At 55.7% G+C, this 17,771-nt stretch overlaps 1 protein-coding gene across 4 annotated transcripts in view; it reads left to right on the forward strand.

The window, feature by feature from the left end:
- The first annotated feature begins 1,159 nt into the window (after positions 1–1,159).
- Positions 1,160–17,771, forward strand: part of CDH22 (cadherin 22) — a 206,743-nt gene continuing 190,131 nt past the window's right edge. For all 4 annotated transcript variants that reach the window (XR_012154631.1, XM_073308961.1, XM_073308962.1 and 1 more), the window contains exon 1: positions 1,160–1,239. The gene's annotated coding sequence lies outside the window, so the exon portion shown is untranslated. The remainder of the gene's footprint in view (positions 1,240–17,771) is intronic.

Here is a 17,771-nt window from a genome sequence, read left to right on the forward strand (position 1 = left end):
CGTGGGGGGAATCCCTGGATGGGTGTGGGGAGGATGGGGGTGCATGGGGGCCGTGTGGGGGGGATCTCCGGATGGGTGTGGGGAGGGAGGATGGGGGTGCATAGGGGGGCTGTGTGAGGGATGGGGGTACATGGGGGGCCGTGTGGGGGTGGAGGATGGGGGTGCATGGGGGCCATGGGGGGATCCCTGGATGGGGTGTGGGGAGGGAGGATGTGTGGGGAGGGAGGATGGGGGTGCATGGGGGCCGTGTGTGTGGGATCCCCGGATGGGTGTGAGGGATGGAGGATGGGGGTGCATGGGGGGCCGTGTGGGGGTGGAGGATGGGGGTGCATGGGGGCCGTGTGTGTGGGATCCCCGGATGGGTGTGAGGGATGGAGGATGGGGGTGCATGGGGGGCCGTGTGGGGGTGGAGGATGGGGGTGCATGGGGGCCGTGGGGGGATCCCTGGATGGGGTGTGGGGAGGGAGGATGGGGGTGCATGGGGGCCGTGTGTGTGGGATCCCCGGATGGGTGTGAGGGATGGAGGATGGGGGTGCATGGGGGGCCGTGTGGGGGTGGAGGATGGGGGTGCATGGGGGCCGTGGGGGGATCCCTGGATGGGGTGTGGGGAGGGAGGATGGGGGTGCATGGGGGCCGTGTGTGTGGGATCCCCGGATGGGTGTGAGGGATGGAGGATGGGGGTGCATGGGGGGCCGTGTGGGGGTGGAGGATGGGGGTGCATGGGGGGCCGTGTGGGGGTGGAGGATGGGGGTGCATGGGGGCCGTGGGGGGATCCCTGGATGGGGTGTGGGGAGGGAGGATGGGGGTGCATGGGGGCCGTGTGTGTGGGATCCCCGGATGGGTGTGAGGGATGGGGGTGCATGGGGGGCCGTGGGGGGATCCCCGGATGCGGGTGTGGGGCGTGGCACAAAGCCCCCCGTTCCCTGCGCCGCCGGCCGGCCCCGGCTGGAGCCCCGCGAGCGCCCCGGCCGCGCTGCGCGTCTCCAGCAGGGGCCGGGCCGGGCCGGGCCGGGCCGAGCCGAGCCGAGCCGAGCCGGGCGGGGCGGGGCGGGGCGGGAGGCGGCTCTCCCCGCCCCGGCGCCCCAGTCACACTCCAGCCGCGCCGCTCGCTCTGCCGGCTCGGCTCCGGGAGCCGGGCTGCGCTGGCCGCGAGCGGCTCCGGCCGGTCCCCTGCCGGCTGCGGACCATGCCCCTTCCCCCAGCCCGCGCCGGAGCCGCCGGCAGGAGCCGCCGCCCGAGGTGAGAGCCGCGGACGGGGACGGGGCCGGGGACGGGGACGGGGACGGAGCGAGCGCTGCCGCCGGCTCCTGCGGCTGCAGCCCGGGCAGGCGGCGGGGTCCGGGGCGGCGGGTCGCCCCCTGCCAGGCCCCCCTGAGCAGAGGGGCGAGGAGAAGCCCAACTTCCGCGGCTCGCCCCTCGCTGCAAACTTTCCTGCCGCTCCAGGCTGGGTCCCCCCCGCTCCGGGCAGAGCCGGGGCTGCGGACCAGGGCTCGGGTCCTGGGGGCTCCTTGGGCGGGGCCGAGCCGTGAGGTTTGGGGGCCTGGGGCCGTTGCCGTGAATCTTGGGCTGAATGTGGTTTAAAGCCCTTTGGTGACTCCCCTGAGCCGTGCTCGAGGGGCTGTGGGGCTGGGCTCTTTCCCCCAGCTGCAGTGATCAGAGGGGCCTCACTGGGCAAAGAACTGGGCACAAACTCATCTGCTTTACATCCTCCCGCTCGAGTCACTGGGCTGATGCCACGGTTACAGCAGGCGGCAGGGCCCTGACGCCCCAGCCTGGGCTTGGCAGGGTCATGGTGGGTTAGGGTCTGTGCCCCGGCGCGGCTTGGCAAAGGGCTGTCACTCTGCACACCCTGGGATCCGAGCTGGGTGGTACTGGAAAGCCCAGTGACCCTTGCCACCTTCCTAGGCTGTCCAGGCTCCGTTGCAGCCCTGGACTCAGGGAACGAGGCCTCCTGGGGGTCCAGCTGGAGCCGGGGCTGTGGCAGTGACTTCGGGAAGCTGGAGTGACTGTAAAGCAGATCAGCCGTTCTCTGTCCTGTGACTGGGCAGGGGCCCCTCTCCAGGTACTTGCCATGTACAATATGTACATGACGACGGAGATCGTCACAAGTGTCTCTGTCAGTCCTAGGGATTCCTGGAGCACCCCTCGCTGCAGCTCACCCCACGCCAATGTTACCCTTAAAAGAAACCATTCGAGATTCCTTTAGTCATGTTTGTTCTTCGCTCTTGTCTAAACGTGGAGAGTTAAATGACCTATTTATTCACATGACCAGGATCAGGCCAGCCCCTGCCAGCAGCCTCCAGGAGATTGGTACATTTGCCCTTTCTCAAGGAGCCCCTGCTAACCGCAGGCTGCTGTATGCACCGGGGTCTCCCCTGCTGCCTTTCGGCAGAGCCAGGGCTCGCTCGCGCGCGCTCGCCCTCAGTGGAGCCGCGTTCTCTCATAAACTAAAAATAACTGTATTAAAACAGGCGCTCTCCTCCTTTAAAATGTGGCTCCCAAATGCCCAGTAGGCATCTCTGCCCAGACAGTCTGGGAGCATGTGCTGTAACCAGCAAACACCTGGGAAAGGTTTTGCTTGTCCTTTGTGTCCAGCTCCTGCCACTCGTTTGGGGCCCAATACTGTACAGCGCTGAGTGCCTCCCATGTAGCATGCCTCCGCCCGGAGCCCTAACCGTGGGAGACCCAGGCAGTACCCCCAGATGCCACAAGGGGACGGGGTGGCAGCCCAACGCTGCCTCTTGTTCGCTTGTGTCCTTCTGAATGTTCCTTAAAGTTAATTTTTTTCTCCTTTTTAATGTGTTTTTAAATTAACGCCGGTTACAGAACCAGTTATGTGAATAGCAGCAAGCATGGGCTAAGCGCTCGTGTGATGTTCAAACCAATGAACCACAAGGCAGTGCAGTGTGAGAGTCAGGACAGAGTATGAGACTGTTCGGGGTGAAGTGAGCTGCTCCCTCGTGCTCTGATGGTACTTGGATGGCCTGGGGAATGAGAGCAGCAACACTCGGCTCTCTGCGTGCCTTGCAGGTACAGCCTGAACTGTCATTTCTGTTCTCCTGGGGAAATTTCAAATGCAAACTATTTCCCCAGGACCCGTTTCAGTCGCTCATGAGAGCCTGATATTTACAGAGTGTTTGAAACCTGCAGACTCTAGTTTAATAGATTGTGGACTCTGTTTTCCAGGAAGCTCAGCTTAGATGCAGCATCAGGTTGTGCTGAGTTTTCTCTCATAAAACCTGCAGATGCTCCCCTACCTCCTTTATCTAGAGAGCAAGTGCAGCAGGCCCTTCTCAGAGTTACAGATTTTGGCCATTTTGCATACATTTTCAAAGTCCCCCAATAAGCTGTTCCTCCAGACTGGCTGATTTTAGAGTTTTATACAGTAAAAGCAGGGAACGAGAGAGTCTTGCATGTTTCTTTCTGGGCTGAGATTTTGCTGGCTGTGTTCCAGCTGCAATGGTGTTTTTCTGTCTCTGTGACAAACCCCTGGAAATGCTGACAGGGTCTCGAGTTGATGACTATAGCATGAAGCAGAGAGTCCACTGAAAGCTGAACAAGGTAGACCAAATTCTGCCCCGATTTACAAGCTGTGCCACTCCGTTGGGCTCAGTGAGATTGAGAACAGAGTGATCCAGACTGGGTTCCTTGCAGGAATTGTTGGGTTTAAGAAAAAAAATCACAGTTTGATATACAGTAAATACCAGCTTTGCCCCTGCAATACAAATCAAACACTTGCCCTTTGCTTTTGGTGCCTGATACTGTGCAGTGGGAGACGTGGATTTTAAACTCCAGACTGCGGAGTCACCAGTGAAATCAGGCCAATTTTAAAACTTCCTTTTACGTGAAATTAGCAAATGTCACAGAAACTATGTCAAAGGGCCTTTGTCAGGTGAAAGAGAATGTATAAAAATAAAATTCCCTACCTCTGTTTCAAACAACACCTGAGGCTATTAAAACTGAGTATTTAAAACATCTACAGTCCCAATCCTGCAAATCGTCACTCAGCCGAATAAGGATTTTCAGGATCAGGGTTTAATTGACTATTTACCATGTATGCTGTTTTGTTATTTGGGGATTTATTTGCACTTGGACAATGAAAACAGACTAGTTTTGTTTTACTTTTATTTAAAATCAGTTTCTAGTATATTTCACTTTCATCATCTTAGGCACTAGTCCAAAGCAGCAGGATTTGGGTTGCAAAGGAGCCAGAGGAAATCTTTGTTTGTTTGAAAAACCATTTCATGTCCATTGACTCTTTATTTTTATTTGCATGGAGGTATTAAGTGTTTTTCAAGCCTCTCTGAAGAAAACCCAAGTTTTAGGTCAAATTTGACTTGCCATTGTCCCTTTAAATTATAATTACAGAATTTTCAAAAAGAACAGGAGGACTTGTGGCACCTCAGAGACTAACCAATTTATTTGAGCATAAGCTTTCGTGAGCTACAGCTCCCTTCATCGGATGCATAAAAGTGGAAAATGCAGTGAGGATGTTTTTATACACACAGACCATGAAAAAATGGGTGTTTATCACTTCAAAAGGTTTTCTCTCCCCCCACTCCACTCTCCTGCTGGTAATAGCTTATCTAAAGTGATCACTCTCCTTACAAATACTCTCGCCTTTTCAAATAATACTTTCTGCATTCTGAAAGCCCGTGTTTGAAATGTGTAGAGACACTGGTCTAAGGATGGAGTGTTGTGGCCATACTTGCTTTTCTCCTGTGTTGGCCTTTACATATTTGTACATGTACATATCGTACGGAGTGTGCGAGCATAAGTAAGTTTTATACCTGGGTAGTTCTCATCGTGTGTGTGTGTGTGTGTGTATATATATGCAAGTGTATTTTATGTATCTATATAAAAATGTCACCAAATAAATGTCTGTGCGTGTGCTGACCTATAGTTTAATTATGTCGGTTTATAAGGAATAATGTTTCAAGGAAGAAAAGGAGTACTTGTGGCACCGTACATGTACCTATAGGATTCCTTGCATTGGGTGTACAGTCTATATAGTGTGTGTGACTGGCTTGCTGTTCCCTGGATCTCTGCTCCGTCTCTGGGATCGGTTTGTTGTGTGGCTTCTGGGGGAAGGGTGGTTGGTGGACCAGCCTTATGTCCTTGGTCCTAGACTTGGAATGTTCTTTGCTTCCCAGGTTTAGATGGCATTGTCCTGTGCTGTGCTCTGAGCTGGCGGTGGCAGCTCAGCCAGGCATTGTGACTGTGCCTCTCCAGCCAGGAGGGGAGACAGGAGCACTTGGTCTGCTTCCTTTCCCGAGGATGACTGACGGACCAGCACAGGCTGTGCCCCAGGTATCTCCTCAGGAAACTGGAGGTGGGAGGGAGATGGGGGTCGGTGACTTCCTTTGCTTTCTGGATCTTCCTGCAGCATTTGATTTTTCACCCAAGGCAGCTGTCCCCAGGAAGGCTTTGTTTCCCTTCGTTTTCTTGTGCAGTTGGACTTTGTTTGGGGTTAGTGACTGTATCAGCCCTGGCTCTGCCTCAGCACAGATAGTCTGTGTTTTGCCTGCTTGGTTCAGCTGCAAGGAGCGTCCATCAGCCAGTCTCGGCTCGGGTGCAGGGAGGTTGGTTTGCGGGGTGCTAGGTGCTTGTTAACATTAATGCAGTGCGGGTGCCTACTGCCTGCTCACCCCTTCAGGGATTTTACATCTTCTGAGGCTTTGGATTTGTTTGCTGGCGTTCTGTGCTGAGGGCTGGGCTGGGGCATGTAAAGCCAAAGACACTGATCCCATCGGCAGTCACCACAGGGATCCCTTGCTCCAGGATTTAGATTCTTTATTACATTTAATCATGACTTTTTATTATTTGCAAAGCCTGTAAAAAGAGCCAGGGAAATGTGCAGGGACATCACGTTCCAGTTGTTTTATCTTCTCCTTTGCAGGGGTCTGGATTACAGGGACTGTTCCAGATTCTCCCTGGGCTGTCTTTGTGTCTCCTTCCTTGTCTGTTTCTTTCTGTCAGTCTCTGCCCCGTGCTGTGCTGAGGTGCAGGGAGCAGGCTGGTTGCGGAGTGGCCCTGTGCGGTGCTGGAATTTATCCTGGTTAATACGCCCCAAGCCTGTGGGTTGGGCAGCCACATGGGGGGCTCTCTGCTGCCTCCAGGTTCTCCTGAGCTTTGTTTTTCCACCTGTTCCATGTCAGGGGAGCGAAGTGCCCAGTGTTCTCCCTCTGGTCGGGGAATTTCACGGTGGGCAGCAAAGGTGGGGAATTTGCCTATGGGAGGTTTGACCTTTCCCGAGCCTGGCTGGGACCCCATAGAAGGAGGCGAGGGGTCTCCCACCTCCTCTGCTGAAGCCATAGGTGCTCCTCAAAGGTACTGGAGAGCCCCAGGGTAGGTCTCACATGGGCCCTTGCGAGACTCTACCATTACGGGGAGCAGCATTCAGGAGCTGGCTGCACGGCATGGGGGAGGTGCTGTTACTGCGGAGCTCGCATCTCTGGGAGCAACTCCAGGCAGGGGCATCACCTAGAGCGGGAGAAGCACCTGAGTGAGGGGGGATTCCCTGCATGCAGGGACGAGACTTGGGGTGACTTTCACCCAAGTGAGAGCACTTACACGCAGGCTGAATTTTAGTTTCAACTGTCAATTTTTACAGTGTATGATTGTTGCATCTATCAGCCAGCGCGGCCCCCCTCCCACAAGCCCCCTTGTATCTGTGAGCTAGCTTGGCCCCCCTCCCACAAGTCCCCAGTGTATCTGTGAGCCAGTGCTGTCCCCTTGCCTCTGACCCCTCCCCCCCCCGTATCTGTGAACCAGCGCTGTCCCCTCGCCTCTGACCCCCCACCCCTGGGTATCTGTGAGCCAGCGCCACTCCTCCCTGTGTCTCGCCCCCTGCGTAACTGTGAGCCAGCATCGTTCCCCCGCCCCTTGGGGTGTCACAATGATGGGGATGAACTAGTGGTCAGGGCACTAACCTAGGACCTGGGAATTGAACCCAGGTCTCCCTTCTCTGCCACAGACGGCCTATGAGACCTTGGGCCCATCCCTTAGCCTCTGTGCCCCAGCCCCGACTGTACAATGGGGATACCTGGCCGCATAGGGTTGTGGGGATACGTACATTGAAGACAGCAAGGTGCTCAGATCCTGCAGTGACAGGGGCTATAGAAGCATCCATGAGAAAGACAAACACACAAGGGAAGCCACCTGCACCCTAAGCTGCCTGGATCCAGATTCCCTGTACTTGATTCATATCATGCCGATTGCCAGAGTTTAGCCGGTCAGACCTGGCGGTGACAGGTGAGCACTGCCCCGCAGACCCTGCAGGAGTCGCTGTCAGGAAAACGTGTTACACTTGGTCTTGGAATTCCTGTCCCTGTCATCAGCTCGTAGCAGGGTGGTGCTGCTATGTCCCAGTTGCACAGCCTCGCCTACAGCTGGCCTGGGCCACGTACATGAAGCAAAGGCTGAAGGCGGAAGTGCTGGATGAAGTGCTCTTATCCTGCAGGCCTGGCCTTGCAGCCAGAGGGAGGGCTGTTGCAAATGGAGCCGGTGCTCAGGTGCAGGCTACAACATTAATTGCAACATCATGTCAGTTTGTCCCCTTCCCAGGAATTTCTAGCCAATAGGAACCCAGTCTCTGGGTAGACTCCACTTTAGCTCCTCTCCAGCGAAGCCGTTAGTTAGGCACTTTGCCCAAAAGTATCTCTAAAGTCTAACAGGTGTGGACAGACAGGTTTGGCGCTCAGTGGGAGAGTGTACTCCAGTGTCTGGCCCCGGAGGTTGGCCAGGGGTCCAGGTGAGGATCCCATTCCAGTAGCTGGGCTCAGTCTCTGCTGAGCAGTGTTGCTGCTGGGGAAGCAGAGTGTGTGTGGGCGATGGGATGGAGCCTGGGGGAGTGCCTGCCGGCTGTGCACCTGCTGGGCAGAGCTGAGAGCCTCCTGCTTGCATAGCTGGAAGGGTGTCTCTGGGGCCCCGGAGCACAAGTACTTGGGACTTGATCATTATGTGACGAAGCGGGACTGTTCTTAATGTTTCCTCTGAATAGTGTGGGGGTGCCTCAGTTTCCCCTGTGCAGTTCTTAAGTATCTAGGTAGTGGGATAAGGGTGTATGATAATTGCAGCGCCTGAGAGGGCAGGTGTGTGCAGGGGTCTGGACACAGAGAATGGCCGACACCCTGTTTCCTGGCACCTGATGGCCTGGGCCCTTCCCCCCTGCAAGGTGAGAGCTAAAGGGTTGGAGAACAAAGGAATCAGGTGACCTCCTGGCCCGGAAAGGGACAAAGCCCAGAGGAGGAGAGGCTGGAGAGGGTTTCAGTTTGGGTCTGGCTGGGGACATGGAGTGAAGTGCAGATGGGGTTGTCTGGCTCACTGCCCTCCAAAATGGACCCAGCTGAGGGGTCCTGTTCTCTGCACCTACAAGCTCTGTGTTAGACCATGTTCCTGTCGTCTAATAAACCTCTGTTTTACTGGCTGGCTGAGAGTCCCGTCTGACTGCGGAGTTGTGGGGCAGGACCCTCTGGCTTCCCCAGGACCCCACCTGGGCAGATTCGCTGGGGGAAGCGCACAGACGGGCAGAGGAGGCTGAATGCTCCGAGGTCAGACCCAGGAAGGTGGAAGCTGTGTGTCCTGCAGACAGGCTGCTCACAGGAAGGTGACTGCCCCAGAGTCTTGCCTGGCTTTATGGGGAGCAGTTCCAGAGCATTGCCCGGGGACTCCGTGACACATGAGAACAGAGATAATTGGCAGGGACGAGCCTGGGGCAGGTTCTGTGCTGCACAAGGGATCACCAGGCCCAGAGGCCATTGCTGTGGGTTACTGGCCACTCGAGCTGTGTGCGAGGTTGTTCGTCGCTGCAGAGCCAGGTGATCGCTGTTGCACGTGCTTGGTCTCTTTCTGCACGGCCCCCTCACTGTTGTTCTGTTGTCGTTTCCCCTCCAGCCCCAGACACATCCACAGAGTTTAAGGAAAGGGATTTTGTGCCCCTACCCCCAGCTCTCTTCTCTGGTTAGTTTTGCCTCGCTCCATTGCCAGCTCCACTGTCAGTGCTGGGAGCTCTTCGTTAATCTCACCCTAATTAACTGCAGCTGGCAAAGTTAATGACGGTAGGTGACTGGGAACCTGGGGGCCTCAACTCACCTGAAGTTGCTGATGACCACATGCCTTCAGCACTTCGAAAACCAGCCAATCACATGAAGTGAAGGGTGTCACCATAGAAACGGCTCAGCCAGTAACAGCAGTGTCCAAATAACCAAACCGACTTTAGCAGAGGAGCGTGTAGACGTGGGCAGAGACACGCATGCAGATCCAGGTGGACTGAGGTGCACAGACAGACCTACGCAGACAGACACACGTACCCCAGCATGGCAGCAGCAGCAGCTGGAGGAGAAAATGAACCACCGTGGAGCTTCCCCGAGGCTCGGCTTACAATACGACCCCAGGGTGATAAGCAGGGAGCCCAGCGCGGGTCCTGTGCACCCTTGGCACTGAGAGTGGCCTGGTAGTTCTCTTCTAGGGATAAACCTCTATCAGCCAGAAACCACCAGAGCCCTGCTCTGGGTGAGCATGCAGCCTGGGCTCTCACTGTGTGCTTGAGCAGCGTCAGCCCCCCTGCAGAGGCAAGCAGCTTGTTCCAGCCCACTGGTCCCTCTTCCCCTCCCTCCTCTACTGGGCTGTGATAAGCATGGCCTGGGCAAGTGAGCCACAGCCTGCAGAAACTGGGTTCCACAGCTGGGGGCGCGGGCAGCGGGCCAGGGGTGGCCCTGGGAGACAGGAGCCTGGAAGGGAGGCCTCAGACTTGTGGAGAGGAGAATGATCCCAGGAGTGCAGTGGGAGCAGGGGAGGCAGAAGCAACTGAAGCCTGTGAAGAGAGAGGCCCCCATGTCCCCTGCCACCTGCAGCCCCTGGCTCCAGACTCGTTCCAGGATGCAGGAGGCAGCTGGCTTCTCTCTGGTGGTTTGAGTCCGTTTGTCTGGCCCTTGGGAGGTCTGAGTGAATAGTGACAGGCAGGCCCAAGGGTTGAGTCTATCACCGGCCCAGAAGAGCATGCTGACTCGAGGGTCTCTCCCTTCCCTTGCTTTACCCCTGGGGAGACTGCCACCCCTGTGGACCGGGCCCTTGGCCTGTCATGCCTCTTCCCCATGACAGACTGGGAGGGAGGCTCCTTGATATTCTGAGGGGGCCTGAGCGTGGAAGCGAATGCCCCTGCTTGTGGGTAAGCTCCAGAGCAGCTGGGCTTGGGGGGGCTCTCTTGTCCTTCACCCCTATTTCCCTTCCTCTTGTGCAGCATGCATTCCCCAGCAAGTGTTTTCAGCCATCTGAGAGATGGCATTGGGGATTATCTGCCCCCATTCCTGTGGCAGCTGCTTCCTGGAGTCCCAAATCCCCACCACTGGTTTTCAGTGATCCCTGTCACTGGCGATTGCACCCCAACTGTGAGTGTGTCCCTCCCCCGGGGGACGTCTTGCAGCCCAACTCTCCTGCTTCCCATGCTCACCTCCCCCAGGCCAGTGCGCCTGTCACACCTAAACCAGCAGCACTTGGAAGGGAGCCAGTTTCAGAACATGAGTTAAAAATAGCGTCAGATCCTATTCCTCCAACTGGCCCTGCTGAGCTTCCTCCCAGGCCCCCATGCTCCTGGACCCCCTGCCAGTTTTCCTGGTTTTCCAGTCATCTAGAAATGCTTTCTCTGCCTTGTTGCTGTGTGAGACTTCCAGACAAACAGGGAGACACTTCGTCTGGCGTGCAGGGCCCCAGTGATGCTGGCTCCAGCCACGCCTGCCATGTGCACAAAAGTGAGTAGTGGGGGAGAGGTTTCTCTTTCCTCTCCTGTTGTCAGAGTCTGGGGGTTGGTTGTAGCAGTAGCAGGGAAGCACTGGGGGGTTATGTTGAGCATGTCCCTTTAACCCCTTGTGGGGGCCTTCTCCCTTGTCAAAATGTCCTGTTGGATTTCATAGGGAAATAACAGGTTGGGTTCCATCGTAGTTAAACAGATGCCATAGAATGTTGGGAATGACCTCTCTGCTCCAGGTTTGGGAAGTGTTTATAAAATCCTTTCTGTGACTCTGACGCTTCTGTTGGGTCATGGTGCCTTTCTGGGCAAAATTTCTCTTCCAGCGTTGCTGATGGAAGAGCCAGGGCATGATCTCCCTGCTCCTCTGCTGTGTCTCCCCTTCTGCAGCCAGGACATTCATAATAAAAGGCCCTTCTGTGCTGTGTTCGTGCTCCCAGATCTGCCCCATGTTGCCCTGCACAGCAGCAGCAGCCGTCTGCTGCTTGGCCAAGTGTGCTTTAGGAAACTGAGTACCCATCAGGCACATGGGCACAGAGCGACTCCTTGCTCCAGGCCTTGCCATTTGGCCCCAGGGGGCACCCCACACCTGCAGCTGACAGGGCAGGTTCTTGCATTTCTTCACCCCAATCTCTTGCTGAGGAGCTGTGAGTTTTGGACTTTTCAAGGAGGCCATGGGCCCTTTCCTTGCATCTCATGCACCAGCAGAGGGAGCTGCTTTTCCTCATTTCATACACAGGCTGACATGCCAATTAATGTATTAATTTGCAAGGGACAGTCAGAGGTGAGACTTGAACTCTGGTCCTCAAACAGGCCAGGTGAAGGTTGTGCCAGTCCCACTAAGCTGTGTGTGCACCTCTCCCCAGTGCCCCTTCCCTGCTATCACCACAGCCTGGACTTGGGCTGGTCCTTCAGGCTGGCTCTGGTGCATCCTGGCTTCCTGGGGCTATGGATGTGTGTAATGTGCATGGGGTGTGAGCACTCCCCGTGGCCGTGCATGGGGAGTGGTGTGCATGGGGTGTGAGTGCTCTTCATGGGTATGCATAGGGTGTGAGCACTACTTGTGGGCGTGGTGCAGATGTGCATGGGGTGTGAGTGCTGCCTGTGGGTGTGCATGGGGTGTGAGCGCTCCCCGTGGGTGTGGTGTGGTGTGCATGGGATGTGAGCGCCTCTCTGGGGAGCATATGGAGCAGGCTTTTGCTTTGCCCAGGCCCAGAAGAAGGATTAGTTGAGGCAGGATGGATTACATAGTTTGGAGCCAAAGTTGTGGCGTCTGGCACTGCAGCTCTGACTAGAGAGCTAGCCGCTGTGCTGGCAGACCATGCTGCGATGTCCAGCCCTTGGCATTGCTCGGCATTTCTGAGGCACAGAAAGCTGAGTGCAAGCTCTCTGAACGGGCTCAAACTACAGAGCAGTGACAGAGGAGCACTTAAGAACTCTGTCCTAATAAGCCACTGACAGGCTCGTTTGGAGAGAGGCTGGTGTCCGGCAGAGACCATTCAGAACTGGCGAACAGGGTTTGGGTCCATGTGCCAGTGTGCTTTCGTTAGAGCTGACGACATTGGGGCCATTGCAAGACAGGAGACATCAGCTCACATCCCAAGATCCAAAGACTCTGCTTCTCAGAATGCTGAGCAAGAGGGGATGGGAATTATCCACAGCCTACTGCTGTCTCTTTCCAGTAAATATCCTTGTGGACATGGTCAGCATTCTCCCTGCAGTCCTTGTCTCGCACCTCCTGCCCTGCTCTGGCATCCGGGCACCCCTCACAGTTCTGCCAGCACAGTGCCCGACAGCCATTGCTGCACACGCACTTTCCAGGACTCCTGGAACCTGCCTACTGCTGGTCCTGGGAGCATGGGCTTCTAGGTGACTTCCAGCCCTGACTCTGCATTGTGGGACAGTGTTTGCGGCCCTGGCTGCAGTTAGTGTTTTTGTGTGGTAGGCTCGGTGTGACGCAGCAGGAAGGGGGGAGTGTTGACCTGGGAATGTGCCCTGGGGATGGGAGACCTGAGAGCCTGTCACCTGAGCCAGGAGGGAGAGGGGGAGGTAACACCTCTGCCCAGGAATGTGGACAGAGGCTGCAGCAGGGAGCCTGCTGGGGGGTTTAGTTTTCAGTTTGGGGCTGGATGGAGGAACACAGGGAACCCCAGGGCTGGGGTCTAAACTCCCTGCTCCCCCAGAAGGACTTGACTGAGGAATCCTGATTGTATCCACAAGCTCTGTTTCATAGAATCATAGAATATCAGGGTTGGAAGGGACCCCAGAAGGTCATCTAGTCCAACCCCCTGCTCAAAGCAGGACCAATTCCCAGTTAAATCATCCCAGCCAGGGCTTTGTCAAGCCTGACCTTAAATACCTCTAAGGAAGGAGATTCTACCACCTCCCTAGGTAACGCATTCCAGTGTTTCACCACCCTCTTAGTGAAAAAGTTTTTCCTAATATCCAATCTAAACCTCCCCCACTGCAACTTGAGACCATTACTCCTCGTTCTGTCATCTGCTACCATTGAGAACAGTCTAGAGCCATCCTCTTTGGAACCCGCTTTCAGGTAGTTGAAAGCAGCTATCAAATCCCCCCTCATTCTTCTCTTCTGCAGGCTAAACAATCCCAGCTCCCTCAGCATCTCCTCATAACTCATGTGTTCCAGTCCCCTAATCATTTTTGTTGCCCTTCGCTGGACTCTCTCCAATTTATCCACATCCTTCTTGAAGTGTGGGGCCCAAAACTGGACACAGTACTCCAGATGAGGCCTCACCAATGTCGAATAGAGGGGAACGATCACGTCCCTCGATCTGCTCGCTATGCCCCTACTTATACATCCCAAAATGCCATTGGCCTTCTTGGCAACAAGGGCACACTGCTGACTCATATCCAGCTTCTCGTCCACTGTCACCCCTAGGTCCTTTTCCGCAGAACTGCTGCCTAGCCATTCGGTCCCTAGTCTGTAGCTGTGCATTGGGTTCTTCCGTCCTAAGTGCAGGACCCTGCACTTATCCTTATTGAACCTCATCAGATTCCTTTTGGCCCAATCTTCCAATTGGTCTAGGTCCTTCTGTATCCTATCCCTCCCCTCCAGTGTATCTACCACTCCTCCCAGTTTAGTATCATCCGCAAATTTGCTGAGAGTGCAATCCACACCATCCTCCAGATCATTTATGAAGATATTGAATAAAACCGGCCCCAGGACCGACCCTTGGGGCACTCCACTTGACACCGGCTGCCAACTAGACATGGAGCCATTGATCACTACCCGTTGAGCCCGACAATCTAGCCAGCTTTCTACCCACCTTATAGTGCATTCATCCAGCCCATACTTCCTTAACTTGCTGACAAGAATACTATGGGAGACCGTGTCAAAAGCTTTGCTAAAGTCAAGAAACAATACATCCACTGCTTTCCCTTCATCCACAGAACCAGTAATCTCATCATAAAAGGCAATTAGATTAGTCAGGCATGACCTTCCCTTGGTGAATCCATGCTGGCTGTTCCTGATCACTTTCCTCTCATGCAAGTGCTTCAGGATTGATTCTTTGAGGACCTGCTCCATGATTTTTCCAGGGACTGAGGTGAGGCTGACTGGCCTGTAGTTCCCAGGATCTTCCTTCTTCCCTTTTTTAAAGATTGGCACTACATTAGCCTTTTTCCAGTCATCCGGGACTTCCCCGGTTCGCCACGAGTTTTCAAAGATAATGGCCAGTGGCTCTGCAATCACAGCCGCCAATTCCTTCAGCACTCTCGGATGCAACTCGTCCGGCCCCATGGACTTGTGCACGTCCAGCTTTTCTAAATAGTCCCTAACCGCCTCTATCTCCACAGAGGGCTGGCCATCTCTTCCGCATTTTGTGATGCCCAGCGCAGCAGTCTGGGAGCTGACCTTGTTAGTGAAAACAGAGGCAAAAAAAGCATTGAGTACATTAGCTTTTTCCACATCCTCTGTCACTAGGTTGCCTCCCTCATTCAGTAAGGGGCCCACACATTCCTTGGCTTTCTTCTTGTTGCCAACATACCTGAAGAAACCCTTCTTGTTACTCTTGACATCTCTGGCTAGCTGCAGCTCCAGGTGCGATTTGGCCCTCCTGATAACATTCCTACATGCCCGAGCAATATTTTTATACTCTTCCCTGGTCATATGTCCAACCTTCCACTTCTTGTAAGCTTCTTTTTTATGTTTAAGATCCGCTAGGATTTCACCATTAAGCCAAGCTGGTCGCCTGCCATATTTACTATTCTTTCGACTCATCGGGATGGTTTGTCCCTGTAACCTCAACAGGGATTCCTTGAAATACAGCCAGCTCTCCTGGACTCCTTTCCCCTTCAAGTTAGTCCCCCAGGGGATCCTGGCCATCCGTTCCCTGAGGGAGTCGAAGTCTGCTTTCCTGAAGTCCAGGGTCCATATCCTGCTGCTTACCTTTCTTCCCTGCGTCAGGATCCTGAACTCAACCAACTCATGGTCACTGCCTCCCAGATTCCCATCCACTTTTGGATGGGATTCCCATCCACTTTTGGACTGTGTTCCTGTTGTCCAATAAACCTTCTGTTTTACTGGCTGGCTGAGAGTCTCAGTGAATCCCAGGAAGAGGGGTGCAGGGCCTGGACTCCCCCACACTCTGTGACAACTGGTGGCAGCGGTGGGATGTACTGCACCCCGTGAACAGCACTTCCTGCAGTAAGTGACTGGGGAACAGTAAAATGAAGGGGGATTGACGGGGACCAGGCGTGCTGAAGATTCAGAGAGAGACGGTTTCAGGGGGCGGTTAACCCCTGGGAGTGTCTGACCAGCGACAAGGACTTTTGCAGTAACAGGGTCCCCCGGGGGATTGCAGTGAGCGGTCCCAGGGGCGGAGGAGTCTGCAGCTCGACCCTGGCAAAGAGGTGGTGACCTCAAGAAGGACTGGCACACGAGCGGTTCTTCCTGGAAACGGTGGAAAGCTGCCCGGCCTGCGAGTGGCCAGCAGGGAGATGTACGCTAAACGCCTTAAGAGTGACCTGGTGGAACTGTGCAGGCAGAGGGGGCTGCGCATTGGGAGGTCCACCAAGGAACAGCTGATTGCCCAGTTGGAGGAGAGGGATCGCTTGGGTGACCCGATCCCTGTCCCTACAGAGAGAGTGCCTTGTTCCCCTGGAGGTGGATGGGAGGAAGGTCAATGGATACTAGGATACGGGCGCGGAGATGACGCTGGCCCGGCCCGAGGTGGTGGCCCCGGATTGGGTGGTGCCCAACACCTACCTGACCCTGATGGGGGTGGGCGGGACCCCATTTAGGGTGCCCGTGGCAAGGGTACAGCTGAAATGGGGGGCTAAGGAGGGCCCAAAGGATGTGGGGGTGCACCACCATTTGCCCACTGAGGTTTTGATGGGGGGAGACCTAGAGGACTGGCCAAGCAACCCCCAGATTGCCCTGGTTGTGACCCAGAGCCGGCGAGGGGCACTGCACCCTGACCTCGGGGAGGGTACCACACCGGAGGCACAGGACCCTACCCTGGTGGGGAGGGAACGCCGAGGGGCATGGCTCAGAGATGCTATGGCCTCAGACCCGGCCAGTGAGAGGGAACCGGTCCCCATCCCTTCCCCAGCCGCTGAGTTCCAGGCCGAGTTGAGGAAAGATCCCTCCTTGCGGAAGCTCAGGGACCTGGCTGACCTCAGGGTGGGACGGACCATGAGGAGAGGCTGCCAGGAGAGGTTCCTGTGGGAGAAGGGGTTCCTGTACTGAGAATGGGCTCCCCCAGGGGAAGTGGAGTCCTGTGGGATCAGGAGGCAGCTGGTGGTCCCCCAGAAGTATCGCCGCAGGCTCCTGTACCTGGCCCATGACATCCCACTCGCAGGGCACCAGGGAATCCGGCGCACCCGGCAGAGATTGCTACAGAACTTTTACTGGCCCGGGGTGTTTACCACGGTCCGGCAGTATTGCCGATCCTGTGACCCCTGTCAGAGGGTGGGGAAGGCCTGGGACAAGGGGAAAGCGGCTTTGAGACCTTTGCCCATCATAGAGGAGCCTTTCCAGAAGGTGGCCATGGACATCATGGGGCCTCTGAGCAAGACGACCCGGTCGGGGAAGAAATACATTCTTGTGGTGGTAGATTTTGCCACCCGCTACCCCGAGGCAGTGCCCTTAGCTTCCATTGAAGCAGACACCGTGGCCGATGCGCTCCTGACCATTTTCAGCCGAGTGGGGTTCCCCAAGGAAGTCTTGACAGACCAAGGCTCCAACTTCATGTCGGCCCTGCTCCGGTGCTTGTGGGAGAAATGTGGGGTCCGGCACAACTGGGCCTCAGCTTATCACCCCCAGTCCAATGGGCTGGTGGAGAGGTTCAATGGGACGCTAAAGATGATGCTGAAAACCTTTATGAACCAGCACCCGCAGGATTGGGACAAGTACTTACCTCACCTGCTGTTCGCGTACAGGGAGGTGCCCCAGGAGTCTACCGGATTTTCGCCTTTCGAACTGTTATATGGCAGGAGGGTGAGGGGCCCCCTGGACCTGATGAGAGACGAGTGGGAGGGGAAGGCCACTCCCGATGGAGAGTCAGTGGTGGAGTATGTCCTGATCTTCCGAGAGAGACTGGCTGAACTCATGGGCCTGGCCAGGGAGAACCTGGCCAGAGCCCAGAAGAAGCAGAAGGTCTGGTATGACCGCACGGCGCGGGCGCGTGCCGGGGATCAGGTGATGGTTCTCATCCCCGTGAGAAAGAACAAACTACAGGCCGCCTGGGAGGCCTTTCCAGGTCGTCAAGCAGCTCAATGAGGTAAACTATGTGGTGGAGCTGTCGAACCGGGCGCACCACCGCCGGGTGTACCATGTGAATATGATGAAGCCATATTATGCCAGGGGGAATGTGGTGTTGGCCGTGTGTGGACAGTGGGAGGAGCAGGGAGATGACCCTTTCGTAGATCTATTCCCTGGGACCAGAGCTGGTTCCCCCCTCTCGGATCAGCTAACCCCTGCCCAGCAAGCTGAGGTCAGGGGGGTGCTGCATCCGTACGGACAGCTGTTTTCCAACCAGCCTGGACGCACTAATCTGACTGT

The sequence above is a fragment of the Lepidochelys kempii genome, chromosome 13 (assembly GCF_965140265.1).
Source record: "Lepidochelys kempii isolate rLepKem1 chromosome 13, rLepKem1.hap2, whole genome shotgun sequence".
Taxonomy (NCBI): domain Eukaryota; kingdom Metazoa; phylum Chordata; order Testudines; family Cheloniidae; genus Lepidochelys; species Lepidochelys kempii.